We start from the raw sequence: 13,234 nt of genomic DNA, 5'->3' as shown, positions 1-13,234 counted from the left end.
TTGGTTGCTGTCAGCGTTGGGTATTCCCTGTTCCAGAGAGATTGAAGGGAGCTTGATCCCAACACTGCACAATACATTGGAAAATGAGCCCTTCCTGATGCTATCGCAAGAGACAATGGATTATAAGCTGTATCCATCCAAGATACAGATATAGACTATCCAAGGCAGGCTTGACTTATGAATCCCTTGATTTGTAATCTACAGTGAGAGTGTAGCAGTGGAACCTTTTCCATTCTAAGTTACCATGGAACAAGAGCCGTTTCCATTGCTGCTTCATGTTACAAACTCCCTCTGATTTTTTTTTCTTCTTTTAAATAATTAATATTAACTAATTGTTTCTGATTGGCCTATTAGAATTGTTGAGAGAGACGGTTAAAGTAGTCTTTACATCTCAAATGTTATTTTTCTGATCCAATTTACTTAGGGGGAAAAAAATATCTTTCGGGATAATAAAAGGAATGGGGACATTTACATCCTGTGGGTATCAGCACACAACGATGGTGTAGAGTCACAGAATTGTACAGCGTGAAAAAGGATCCTTTGGCCCGCTGAGTCCACACTGACCATTGATTAACTGTTCACATTAGTTTGATAGCCCACTTTCATGTCCACTCCCTGCACTCCAGGGGCAATTTACAGAGGTCAATTAACCTACAAACCTGCACATGTTGGAAACTGGAGGAAACCACGCTGTCACAGGGAGAAGGCGCAAACTCCCTACAGACAGCACCCAAGGTCAAGATCGAACCCGTGTCTTTGGCGCTGTGAGGCAGCAGGTCTACCCGCTGCACCACTGGACCTGGCTTAGATCCAGTGAAGACACTGCAATAAGATGGCGAAGGTGTCCACAAGGCTTTTGGCCCACAGTTGAGTGAACTTGGATGTTGAAAGGGGAAATATGAACCATTCCCAACCAGCAAACTGCCGACTGCTTGGAGCCACAAAGAGGAACTTGGTGTAAATTGGAAATTGTATAAAGTTAGTCAAACACCAGATGACCCCACAGAATAGGGAGAATGACAAGCGGCCGAATCTGGCTGTGCATTAAAGTTTCATTACGGTTACCCCCAACCCCAAAAAAACAGGGGAGTCTCGCACAGCCTTGGATCTGGCCACCTATGTTTCGGGTTTTTAACTTTAACCAATTCGGAATCTTTGACCAGGTCCAGAACCCAAGCGAGCAACAAAGAAACTATGTGGCCAATAATTTGTTTTTGGATATCAGTTGGATTGTAAACAAAATTAGTTCCACGGCATTCAGCTAGCAAACCTGTAATGTAGGCCAATATATCGGCAGGCACCACCAAACCATTAGCAGTGAGGTTACTTAAGGTTGACCTTTATTACAGGCACCGCTCTTAAGAACTGCATGGTGGCACAGCGGTAGAACTACTACCTTACAGCACCAGAGACCCGGGTTCAATCCTGACTACAGGTGCTTATCTGCAGGGAGTTTCTACATTCTTCCCGTGACCTGCGTGGATTTTCTCTGAGAACTTTGGTTTCCTCCCAGTGTGTGTAGGATAGTATTAGTGTGCGGGGATCGCTAATCGGTATGGACTCGGTGGGCCAGGGCCTGTTTCCGCTGTATCTCTAAGCTAAACTGGAGCATAGGCTTTGAAAATGGCACCAAAACATGTTGCCTCTTTAGTTTAGAGATACAACACGGAAATAGGCGCTTCGGCCCACCGAGTGCGAAGACCAGCGATCCCCATATAGTAGCACAGCGATCACCACAGTAGCACTACGCACTAGGAACAATTTACAATCTTTACCAAAGCCAATTAACCTACAAACCTCTACGTCTTTGGAGTGTGGGAGGAAAGCCACGCGGTCACAGAAAGAATATGTAAACTCCGTACAGACAGAGCACGCAGTCAGGATCGAACCCGGGTCTCTGGCGCTGTAAAGCAGCAACTCTACCGCCACGGCACCATGCCGCCACCTTGCATGCGGGCTCACCAGACTATTTCTGTGCACTTGCAAATCGAGGATTGGGAGATATGTCAATACTCTACTGGACTGTTTGTATGAAAAATAATTTCACTATTCGGACTTCGCACGGGTCAATAAAAAGCACAACCACTGACCGTGTCCCTAGCTTGGATGGAGGGATGGGGAGACTGCACCATTGAAGGGGAAAGAGATTAACTTTGTAGGGAAGATAGACACAAAAAGCCGGAGTAGCTCAGCAGGACAGGCAGCCTCTCTGGAGAGAAGGAATGGGTGATGTTTCGGGTCGAGGCCCTTCTTCAGACTTTATAGGGGACCGGGGAGCAGATGAGGAGTTGAGGAATGTGAGGACTGTTCAGTGAAATGTGCAGGGGGTGCGTGTTTTGGAGGATGGGGTTGTAAAGATGCCTTTGTTAAATTGCAAAGCTTTGTCAGGAAGTGACAGCTGTAACCATGGTAACTTGGACCTGAATAAGCAATACAAAAAAAACATAAACAAAACAAACCTCCCACTGCGTTGCCACAAGGAACTGCAAATACTGGAAGTTTAAGTAAAGCACATAGTGCTGGTGGAACATAGCGGGTCGTGCAGCATCTGTGGAGGTAAACAGGCAAAGTTTCGGGTTTGGATCCTTCATCAGACTGATTGTAGTGGGGGGGGGGGGAGTTGGAAAAAGAGGTGTGGGCAGGACAAAGCCTGGTGAGTGATGGGTGGATTCAGGTGAGGTGGGTTGATTGGTGATGGGTAGATAAAGGCCAGAGATGGAAAGGAGACACAAGGGGTGTGAGATAAGGAGAGAAACGTGGAATGTGAGGCCGGAGGAAGGGAAAGGTGGGATAATGGGAGAAACAGGTGTTTATCCTTTAGTCTGAAGCAAGGTCCCAACTGGAAATGTCCTCCAGAGATGCTGCCTGACCTGCTGAGTTACTCCAGCACTCTGTGAAACGTTACCTATCCATGTCCTCCAGAGATGCTGCCTGACACGCTGAGTTACTCCAGCACTCTGTGGTTTACTCAAGTCTCCCACTTTGATTATTTTTTAAGCGTCTGGTTCAGAGAGATGGCGCGGATTGTATTTCACAAGGGGGCAGAGAGTTCTTACTCAGGATAAACCTAGTGTAGGGTCTTGTGTAGGAAGGAACTGCAGATGCTAGTTTGCACTGAAGATGGACACAAAATGCTGGAGTAACTCAGCGGAACAAATAGCATCTCTGGAGAGAAGGAATCCATCTAGGTATCATAGAAGGCATCTATCCAGAGATGCTGCCTGTCCCGCTGAGTTACTGAGCATTTTGTGTCTATATATTTGGTGTACGGTCTTCACAGATGCTTTCCTAAACTCTAAGGTAGACACAACATACTGGAGTAACTCAGCGGGACAGGTAGCATCTCTGGAGAGAAGGAATGGGTGACGTTTTGGGTCAAGACCCTTCTTCAGACCCGAGACGTCACACATTCCATCCCTCCAGAGATGCTGCCTGACCCGCTAAGTTACTCCAGCATTTTGTGTTTACCTTCGATTTAAACCAGCACCTGCAATTCTTTCCTACACACCTTTCCTCACCCTTTTCTCGCATCTCCGCACGACATGACTGAAGCACTCAGGCAACAATTTTGCCTTGTTAAAGGTGCTATATAAATGCACGTTGCTACTGGGTATTCTACCAGAGATTCTTGCAGGTAAACGTTTTTCCCACGAGACCAGTTGGGGAAAAAAAAACTTAAACAAAAGTAAAACTGTACAGTCTAATGGTTTCCTGATATTTTTTTTAAATTGGTATCTAGTCAAGAACAAGCATGAGGGGAGAAAAAAAGTTCAGGAACAATTAAAACAAAAACACCAATTCACTCAACAATTCCTAACATTAAAAAAAAAAACTTTTTGGGCGAGGGGAAAAAAAAACAGAAAAGATTTTAGCCTATACTACACAATGTGGAAATACCACTACCTTTTTCATCCTAATTACTAAGAGGTAGATCAAAAAAATTAAACGGTTATACAGGTCTTATACCCCCCCATCCCATCCCGCCCTCCTCCCCCCCCCCCCCCCCATTCACCTTCCTCCCTCCCTCCCTCCCCCCCCCCTCGATTTGAATGCAGTGCAGGCTTAGCTGAGACCACCTACACACACAGTACACACCAAGGCCAAGAACGATTCTCCATCGGAGCAGAGGTAACGAGAGAGCAACTCATAATTCCAAAATGCCTTTTTTGCCTCCCCCCATACGCACATGGAAAACCTTCTGAGGTAGCTATTGTCGTGGAGATATATATTAAATAATTCCAAATACCTCAGCATACAATTTAAAAATATAGAGTAAAGAAAGGCAATGTCCAATTTTCTTTGGAGATGGAGATAGGTGGAATACGTATTGTTTTCAATATGGAGTGGTGTGCACCAAAGTAGGTTAATTGCTTTGATGATTCGATTTGAGAAGTGTGATGCAGAGGTATACGGATTAGCAAAGTCCGAGAAAGGATCCTGGCCAACTTGGGACAATGGAGGAATGTTTCTGACAACCATACACAAGACTGTGGGGGGTGGTTTCAGTAAGGATGGGTGTTGGATTTGACCGTGAGGTTCCCATCACTCAGTCATCAGTGTTGGGTACCAGGGTTGGCAGGAGAACGTTGGCACCACAGCACAACTCATCATCAAGGAGAAAGCAGGAGCATTCGGGCTGTTCTGGGGCTGAAGAACCAGACAAATAACTCAGTCCAAGCCGTGCTACTAAAGGTCCTTTCAGGTACGATCATCTTCCACGCTAAACTACCTGCTTCGACCTTGCAATAGATCGAAACTTAACAAGACTAGGGTGGAAGCAAAAATGGAAGAGGCAATTCTGTTGGTAGATCATCAGAAGAACTGTAGTAAATAACCAGGACTTAGGCAAGACAGAGGCCTCACAGTGTCGAGGGTCTTAGCGTACATTCTTGTGAACCATTCATGCCTCAGGATAAAGGTTTTCTACCAGCACTTAAACCTTAGTGGCTTTCCCAATCTCGTTGTACCCCTGTACAATGACAATAAAGATATATTGTATTGAAGGTTGTGCGGACTGCAAGACTATCACTTTAGTATCCACATTTTGACACTCATCAACCAGGTGATTTGGACATTGCCTTTGAAACATAAATTTCAGGTAGTAAATCTGATTTGTATGCAAAAATTAGTTTTTAAACTTGCCCACCTGTTGGGCCATTATTAGACGTTACCATTATGAGTTGAACTCGGGTGCCCACTCATAGGTCAGGCCACGGGATGGATAGTCAACTCGGAGTGACCTCCCTGGCAGCCTGCCAATGACCTTTTGAAACAAAATCTGCTCCATGTAGACTCATCCTTTTCTTTCAGTTCAAATTGAAGTATTAATCTCAGTTAAACAGAGTCCTGCCATAGATACCGTGCCTATCTACACCCATCTCCCCACCTTCCTATTTCAAATGCTCAAAAAGAGCAATGCGGCATTCAGTGAAAAACCTTTTTTTTCCCCCTCTAATTTCTTTTCCCCCTTCTCCACCTCCCGCCACTTGGTGATGCTGTTTAATTACTTGTGTGAAGTAAGGTTACATCTCTCGTGGGTTTAAAGGGTTTTAAAAAGTCACGCAGTAGAAAGGTTTATTGAAAGAGAGTTGGTGGAAGGGTGGGTTCAATGACAGGGTTCTCCACTCCAAAGCAAATAGTCTACAAGTTGATGGAAATAATATGAGATTTGATTTGCTTAATATGATTTAATCTCCACCTCACAATGTTGTCCCAGAGATGGTGTTCCACTAATCCATCTACTGCAGTTCAGATACAAACAGCAGAGTTGGAACGAAAAAAGACACAAAGTGCTGGAGTAACTCAGTGGGCCATGCAGCATCTTTGGACTAGAGGGCACAGCCTTGGCATAAAAGGACGTACCTTTAGAATGGAGATGAGGAGGGATTTCTTTAGTCAGGGTGGTGAATCTGTGGAATTCACTGCCACAGATGGCGGTGGAGGCCAGGTCATTGGGTGAGTCATTAGCAAGGGTGTCAAAGGCTACGGGGAGAAGGCAGGAGAATGGGGCTGAGAGGGAAAAACAGTTCAGCCATGATCGAATGGCAGAGCAGACTCAATGGGCCAAATGACCTCATTTTGCTACTTATAAACATAGACACAAAATACTGGAGTAACTCCGCGGGTCAAGCAGCATCTCTGGAGAAAAGGAATAGGTGACATTTCGGGTCAAGACCCTTCTTCAGACTGAGAATCAGGGGAGAAGAAAACTAGAGGTATGAAAAGGTACAGAATACATCAGAGCTTTTCTCCAGTGATGCTGCCTGACTGGCTGAGATACTCCAGCATTTTGTGTCTAATTTTGGTGTAAACTACCATCTGCAGTTCCTTCCCTTACATTTTGTATGCTCATTATGAATCTATCATGAATTTATGACATGAATAGGCGATGTTTCAGGTTAGGACTCTTCTTCAGTGGCTGGGTTACTCCTGCGCTTTGTGCCATTTTTAGTATATTGGCACCTGCAGTTCCTTGTGTTGGAACCAAGCAGGGCAGGGTCTATTTGTAATTAGTAAACAGAAGTGTCAGCTCTATTACAAAGTCCCCTCCATCAGCGTGCTCACCATATGGAATGAATAGCCCTATCTTCTGGAATCTTTTTGTGTTCGTCTTTAACTGAGATATAGAAGATCCAACTGAATAGCCAATTGAATTCTAAACGCTAATCAGAGCAGGGGAGCATACCTGCTGGGGTTCAAGCTCCATTGATAAAACTTTGTTTAATTCCATTCCATGATGCAGGAGGCTACAATGAGGACTACTCGGGGACTCACGGGCAAAGAGAAAGTGTAGGAATCCAAGTGAAGGCTTGGATAGAGCGGAGGTGGAGAGGATGTTTCCACTAGTGGTCGAGCCTTGGACCAGAGGTCATAGCCTCAGAATTAAAGGACTTTCCTTTAGGAAGGAGATGAGGAGGAATTTCTTTAGTCAGAGGGTGATGAATCTGCAGAATTAATTGCCACAGAGGGCTGTGCAGGCTGTCAATTGAAATTGTTAGGGCAGACATGGATAGATTCTTGATTAGTACAGGTGTTAGGGGTTTCAGGGAGGAGGCAGGAGAATGGGGTTAGGAAGGAGAGATAGATCAGCCTTGATTGGATGGCGGAGTAGACTTGATGGGCCAAATGGCTTAATTTTGCTCCTATAACATATGGCCTTATGAATGCTGACATATGGCCTTATGAATGTCTTTCCATCCATGAAAGGCAATGGAGACCCCCTCAACATATGAGACCCCCTCAAAATAAAAACCAGCAAGGTTTGAGAATGTGGCAAAGTTGTATTCTGAAGGGTACAATTCTGCAGGGTCAGAAGGATCTAAAGATGGATGTTTGCTCAAATCGTTGTGAAGAGAATGAATTAGTAAAGTACCCTGCAATATGACAAAGTGAGATTTGGAGAAGATTAATGGGAGGCTATATTGGTCATCTACGTAAGTCCGGATGGGTTACAACCAGATATTGCATTTATCGCTGACCACCTCGTCTTAGGAAGATTATGAAGGTCATGGAGAGATTTACCAAGCAGGGAAGGGGGATTTCAGCTTTGAGCTTGGAAGATTAGAATCTATTTTTCAGGACAAGCTAATTGTTCTGTCAAGAGTGACGTTGATCGAGAGGAAATTTGGCAGAAGGTTTACAAGATGCTGACTGATTTAGCTTGGGTACAAAGATGGCTGTTATTCTCTTTAGTGGATGGTGCAAGGATCAATTTAGAGATGCAGCGTGGAAACAGCCCCTTCGGCCCACCAAAGCTGCATTGGCAAGCGATCCCCTCACACTTACACTGTCCCACACACACTGGGGACAATTTACAATTTTACCAAGCCAATTAGCCCACAAACCTGTACGCCTTTGGATTGTGGGAGGAAACCGGGGATGCTGGAGAAGACCCACGCAGGGGAGAACATACAGACTCTGTAACAGACAACACCCGTAGTCAGGATCGAACACGGGTCTCTGACGCAGTGAGGCAGCAACTCTACCGACGCGCCACCGTGTCGCCCCAGGGGTTTAAAATGTTGGGAAAATCGTCCAGTGGGTTACGAGGAAAAAATATATATTTTAAATAAATCCGGACGATGTTTATGTTCAGTGGGAGTGAGAATAATCGGGAGGGGGAATATTTGGAAAGCTAGGTAGGTGAGTGGGATCGCACTGCTCGAGAACAACATGGGTGGGATTGGCTCAATGCCCATTTGTGCCAAAACCACTCTGACATTCCATATTGCTCCTTACTTTTACAAAACTTTTCAGATTGAACTTGAGGACTGGAGAATTGTGATGGACACCCAGCCTTAAAGCAAACCAAACCACTGGGAAGTTTCCAATATTTACAGATTGCTAAATTCATCAGTTTCCTGAACTTCATAAAATCACAGTTCATGGACAAGTAACATTCCCCAAGGAAAAATCCCCTAACTTTCTTTAAAATATATAACTCAGATGGGTTATCTTGGGATGACCCAAGCCAACAAGCCGAGCAGCCGACAGACCCAGGTATCCAGGCAGACTGTGTCTATGGCAGGACTATCAATAGTATTAAGCAGTACACTGCAAAAGTCAATTGCCAGCACTGTAGCTTCAAGATATAAAAAAGGCTCAAACAGGTTTTGGTGAGATGATGCTTGCTGTAGGATCCAAAACAAAAACAAATAAAAAATTGGCCGAAGTCTGAATATGTTGTTTCACGCTTGAAGTAAAATAATTGGAAGGGATGTACAGAGGCCAGTGCTTTAACCTAAAAAAAAACAGCGATGGCTGAGTGACCTTTGCACATTGCAGCCACCTTAGAAATCTCGCTTTTGTTCCCACATGAAGTTTTTTATTAAAAGCAGTGGCATGTGCAAAAAACCTGGATTTCCTCAGGCTGGTTTTGTTATGGAGGTAAAAGTTAAAAGCAGTTTTATATTAAGAGATGAGAAAAGATTGTGCAGATAGGTGTATGCACACATATGTGAAGTCATGTGTAGGTGTGTACAATTCTGTGTGTGTGTGTGCATGTATGTGTATATGAATGTCTGTGTCTATGTACATATCTTTATTACATATATGTGTGTATATCTATACAATATGTGCATATCTATACATCTATACAATGTGCGTGCATGTGTATATAAATGTGTGTATACATATATATATACACATATATATACACACAAATATATACATGAATATATGTTTGTGTGGAACTGTGCAGACAATAATGTCGTTTTGAGCATATCCCTGCAGTTATGTGCATGAATGTATGATACATGTGTGGTATACAGAGAGTTGTATATGTATGTGTGTGTGTCCGATATTTTGAACTGACTGCAGCCAAATGAAATCAAGGCGGGAGGACAGGGAATATTTTCATGATAGACATGCTGGACAAGTGAGATGAGAGATTACACATCAACAGAACAAAACAGGAAAGGGTTAAACTGGGGTTTAAATGTTTCAACCATTGGCAGGGTGAGTTCCCCATCTATTAGGTCACAGCCACTTTCTGCAAGAGCTCCCCTAGCATCTCACAGTCTGTGGTGAGTGTGGGACCGAGGAGGGGGGTGGGTGATGCTGGTTCGCCATTCACACCGGTCTCTGAACCCTCCCCTCAGGTCATTCTCAGCCACAGATGCCCAGTAGGTTTGGGACGGTAATGTCTTTTTGTTCGTGAAAGTGTCGACCAGAAAACGGGCGTCAACACCGTGGTAAAGATAGAGGTGTATGTGTCTCGCGCAGGATTGCACATATGTGTGTGTGTGTGCACATGTTCATGTGTGCATATGCATACGTGTGTGTACATGTGTATGTACGGGCATGTGCGTGTGTACATGCATGTGTGCTTATTTGTGTGTTGTGTGTGTGCTAAAAGGTATGTGTTTATATTGTACATGTGCGTGCGCATGTTTATATATACTGTAAGCAGGCTTGTGTGTGCATGCGTTTATACATATATATATTATGTGTGTGTTTGTGTACATAGATATATAATGTGTGTGAGTGTACTTATATATATATTTAGTATGTGTGTTCACATATATTGTACGTGTGTGTGTGTGTGTGTGTTACACACACCTAGGGAATGGTGTGGGAGGTGAGACATCAGTGAAAGGTAAATGCTAAGTAAACTGGTGTTACCCATCCCCGTTCCCACATGATGTGGGTTCTGATGTGCAGAAGCAGGCAATGGTGAGCAGTCAAAGATATCAAAGATAATATAGTCCCCGTTTTAAAGCTATGAAGTCGGTACACTGACAACATTTGATCCTGATATCGTTATATCGGGGGACTTCTGTTATGAATGCGGACGAGGGGAACAACAATGATAAAAGTTGCATGCTGAAGGATATGTAAAAGATTGAAGGCATTTTGATGAAAGGCTAATGTACTAATGCCGTTGAGACGGTGTAAAGTTATGTTAGTACAGGAAATCCAGGTCTTTTACACACAGCGCCTTGACTTAAAAATCATTAGGTGTGATTTTTAAAATTTAAAAATAGAAAATGTGTCATGCCACTGCATCATCACGACTGCTTTTAAATATTTAAAACGCAATTTGTTCCCAATGTGGCACCTCACAGATCTGAGGCGGTTTGCTGTAATTTTTTTTTGGTTTTTAAAAAATATTTTTTTTAACACTTCCACCCAGGAGAAGCAGGGAGAACTCACAGCCCCAACACACAGTCACTCCTGCAGTTCCCAGCCCACCACACAGTCACTCCTGCAGTTCACAGCCCCACCACACAGTCACTCCTGCAGTTCCCAGCTGCTGCATGTAACTCAGCTAATCTTACTTTCTTTTATTAAAAAAATAAAATATTCAAGACTATCAGCTTTATAAGTATATAAAATACCAGCAAGCAAGAAAGGAACAAAGATTGAGGTACCAAATGCTTGAGGTAGTCATGTAAAAGCACACAGCATTGCCCCTCAGACAACACTTCATTATTCTTCCTTCGGTGTTCTTTAGCAATGTAGGGATATTTTCTCTCTCTCAATTTTATTTTATCAGAACTCATTTAATTTGAGAACAAACACAAATCTTTCCTGGAAAAGTGACTGAACTAGATATCGTTGTTGTTTTCTTTCGCCTCTTTCGACCGCGCACTCCTTTAAATCCCTCTCTAATGACTATCCTGCTCCCCCACGTGTGTGAATCTTACTTTCATTCCACTTTCTCCACTGGCATTGGGTCTGGGAGGGGAGAGGAGGGGAGGGGAGGGGAGGGGAGGGGGAGAGGAGGGAAGGGGAGAGGAGGGGAGGGGTGTGGAGAGGAAGGAGGAGGGGAGGGGATGGGAGTAGAGGGGAGGGGAAGGAAGGGAAAGGGAGAGGAGGAGAAGGGAGAGGGGATGAGAGGAGAGGAGGGGAGGGGGAGGGGAGAAGAGGAGGGGAGGAGAGAGGGGGGGATGGGACGGGAGGGAAGCAAAAGGTATACATCAGAACTGACTTAGATCCCACTCTGTGAGGTTGCAATTGCAATCTTTGGCAGGACGAGACGGCAATTTGGGCAAAGGTTGTGTGGGTACAACCACTGAAATTGTTCACAAGTTCTTCATTCAAGAAAGCAGAATAAACGTTAGAACTAACACCACACGTGGCTGGCATTATCTTCTCAATCATCACAGTTCATTTAATATTTGGCAAGAATACACAATTCTCTAGAGTTTTTAACACTGTGGAAGGCTTAGTCTTAAGCAAGAAGTAATAAAAATTAGATGAATCAAGAATCACTTTATCGCAAATAAGTTAGACGTGGACCTCAGTGTCTCGTCAGCCCCCAAGACCACCGTTTCATGGCTTCTAGTGAATGGATTTTTGGTGTAGGGGGAAAAGGAAGTCAATGGACAGGTTGGCGAATTGTATCAGTTGGCACCGCCTATCATTCAGTCCAATGCATTGATTGTTGTAATGTATCAATTGATGCAATGCATTAATTGGTGCAGCATATCAAAACCAGTTGGCGAAAGGTATGGACAGGTACGTGGTCCCAGTTGGTGCAATCAATTGTTACTCTCTACAGGCACCTTGCGTTTTATACAGGTGGTCACGTGCTTGAAAGGCAGTGCGTAAATCCAACATATGGCAGGCACCGCACATGACTAGGCTACCGTACGGTGCCAGGTATACATTCAAGCGCATTATTCCGAAAATATGAGCGCGTGAATTAAACTTCAGCAGCAATTAGACAAGCGCGTTAGTCTAAAAAATTACATCAATCAAGCAGGTGTCAAACCCGAGGTGCCTGCACTAATTAACACAATGTACTGAATGATATATCTGTTTCACTGATGCCTGTAATTTTATCGTTGGCCCAGTGTATGAAGGGGCACATTTGGAACATCGTGCCTGTTCTCACAGTCCTGGGTACAGATGGCAGATCAATAATTGTACTTGGGAAGTGTTCACAAACATTGCACGTTGAACCATTTTTTGAAGTTCCCACTGAAGTGAAAAGGATTGACCTTGTGGGTCAGGGCATGACGGGGTTTTCTTGGGGGCGTACTTAGTGACGGCACATCTCTGCACCAGATGTTAGCTGGCGGGCCCTGCACTGTGTTGTCTACACGATGTGGCGGTCAGTGGAAAGAGGTCCATGAGCTGTTCTTACACTGACCAATCTCCTCCTCATTCAGGCCCAAACCCACCAAACGCTCCAGCATTATAGACAACCACAGATGTCCACCTGTCCCCACTTGATGTAGCCAACCAGCAATGTGCTCCTTTCTTCATCACAGCTGACTACCTCTACCTAGAGTCCGCACCGTCATCTGTGTGTTGGACCCTCTCCAGTATCTTCACTGCTTCTAGTTTGCCTGCTCCTCCCCCAATTTATTTTAACCTGTTCACTGCCAAGCATTCTTTTTACACTACACTATTGGCCATGTCCCAAGTAAACTCAGAGGTGGCACTGAACAGGTTAAAAAGTAAAGATGGAATCTCTCCATTTACTGTGAGATTATTATTAATAAGCCACTCAGCCGAGTGACATTTGTTACCCATTTTTTATCTATCGTTCAGCTTCTAAAAAATGCATAACAATGTTTGTTACCTGACGTAAAGATAATCTGCTTTATCCATTCGTTATGCCATGGGGTGTCTTAATTCTATTTGCCTGGATATTACATTGCACAGAATTTTCTATTAGTGCTCTTTTTGAAGACTTGTTATCAGAATATGTATGCATGTGTTGGGGATCTCTGACCTTGAAGATTTCTCGATATTTGATGGGTTTCATACTTGGAAAGAAAAA

The sequence above is a fragment of the Rhinoraja longicauda genome, chromosome 29, assembly GCF_053455715.1.
Source record: "Rhinoraja longicauda isolate Sanriku21f chromosome 29, sRhiLon1.1, whole genome shotgun sequence".
Lineage (NCBI taxonomy): Eukaryota > Metazoa > Chordata > Chondrichthyes > Rajiformes > Arhynchobatidae > Rhinoraja > Rhinoraja longicauda.
This window is presented reverse-complemented; position numbering follows the sequence as displayed.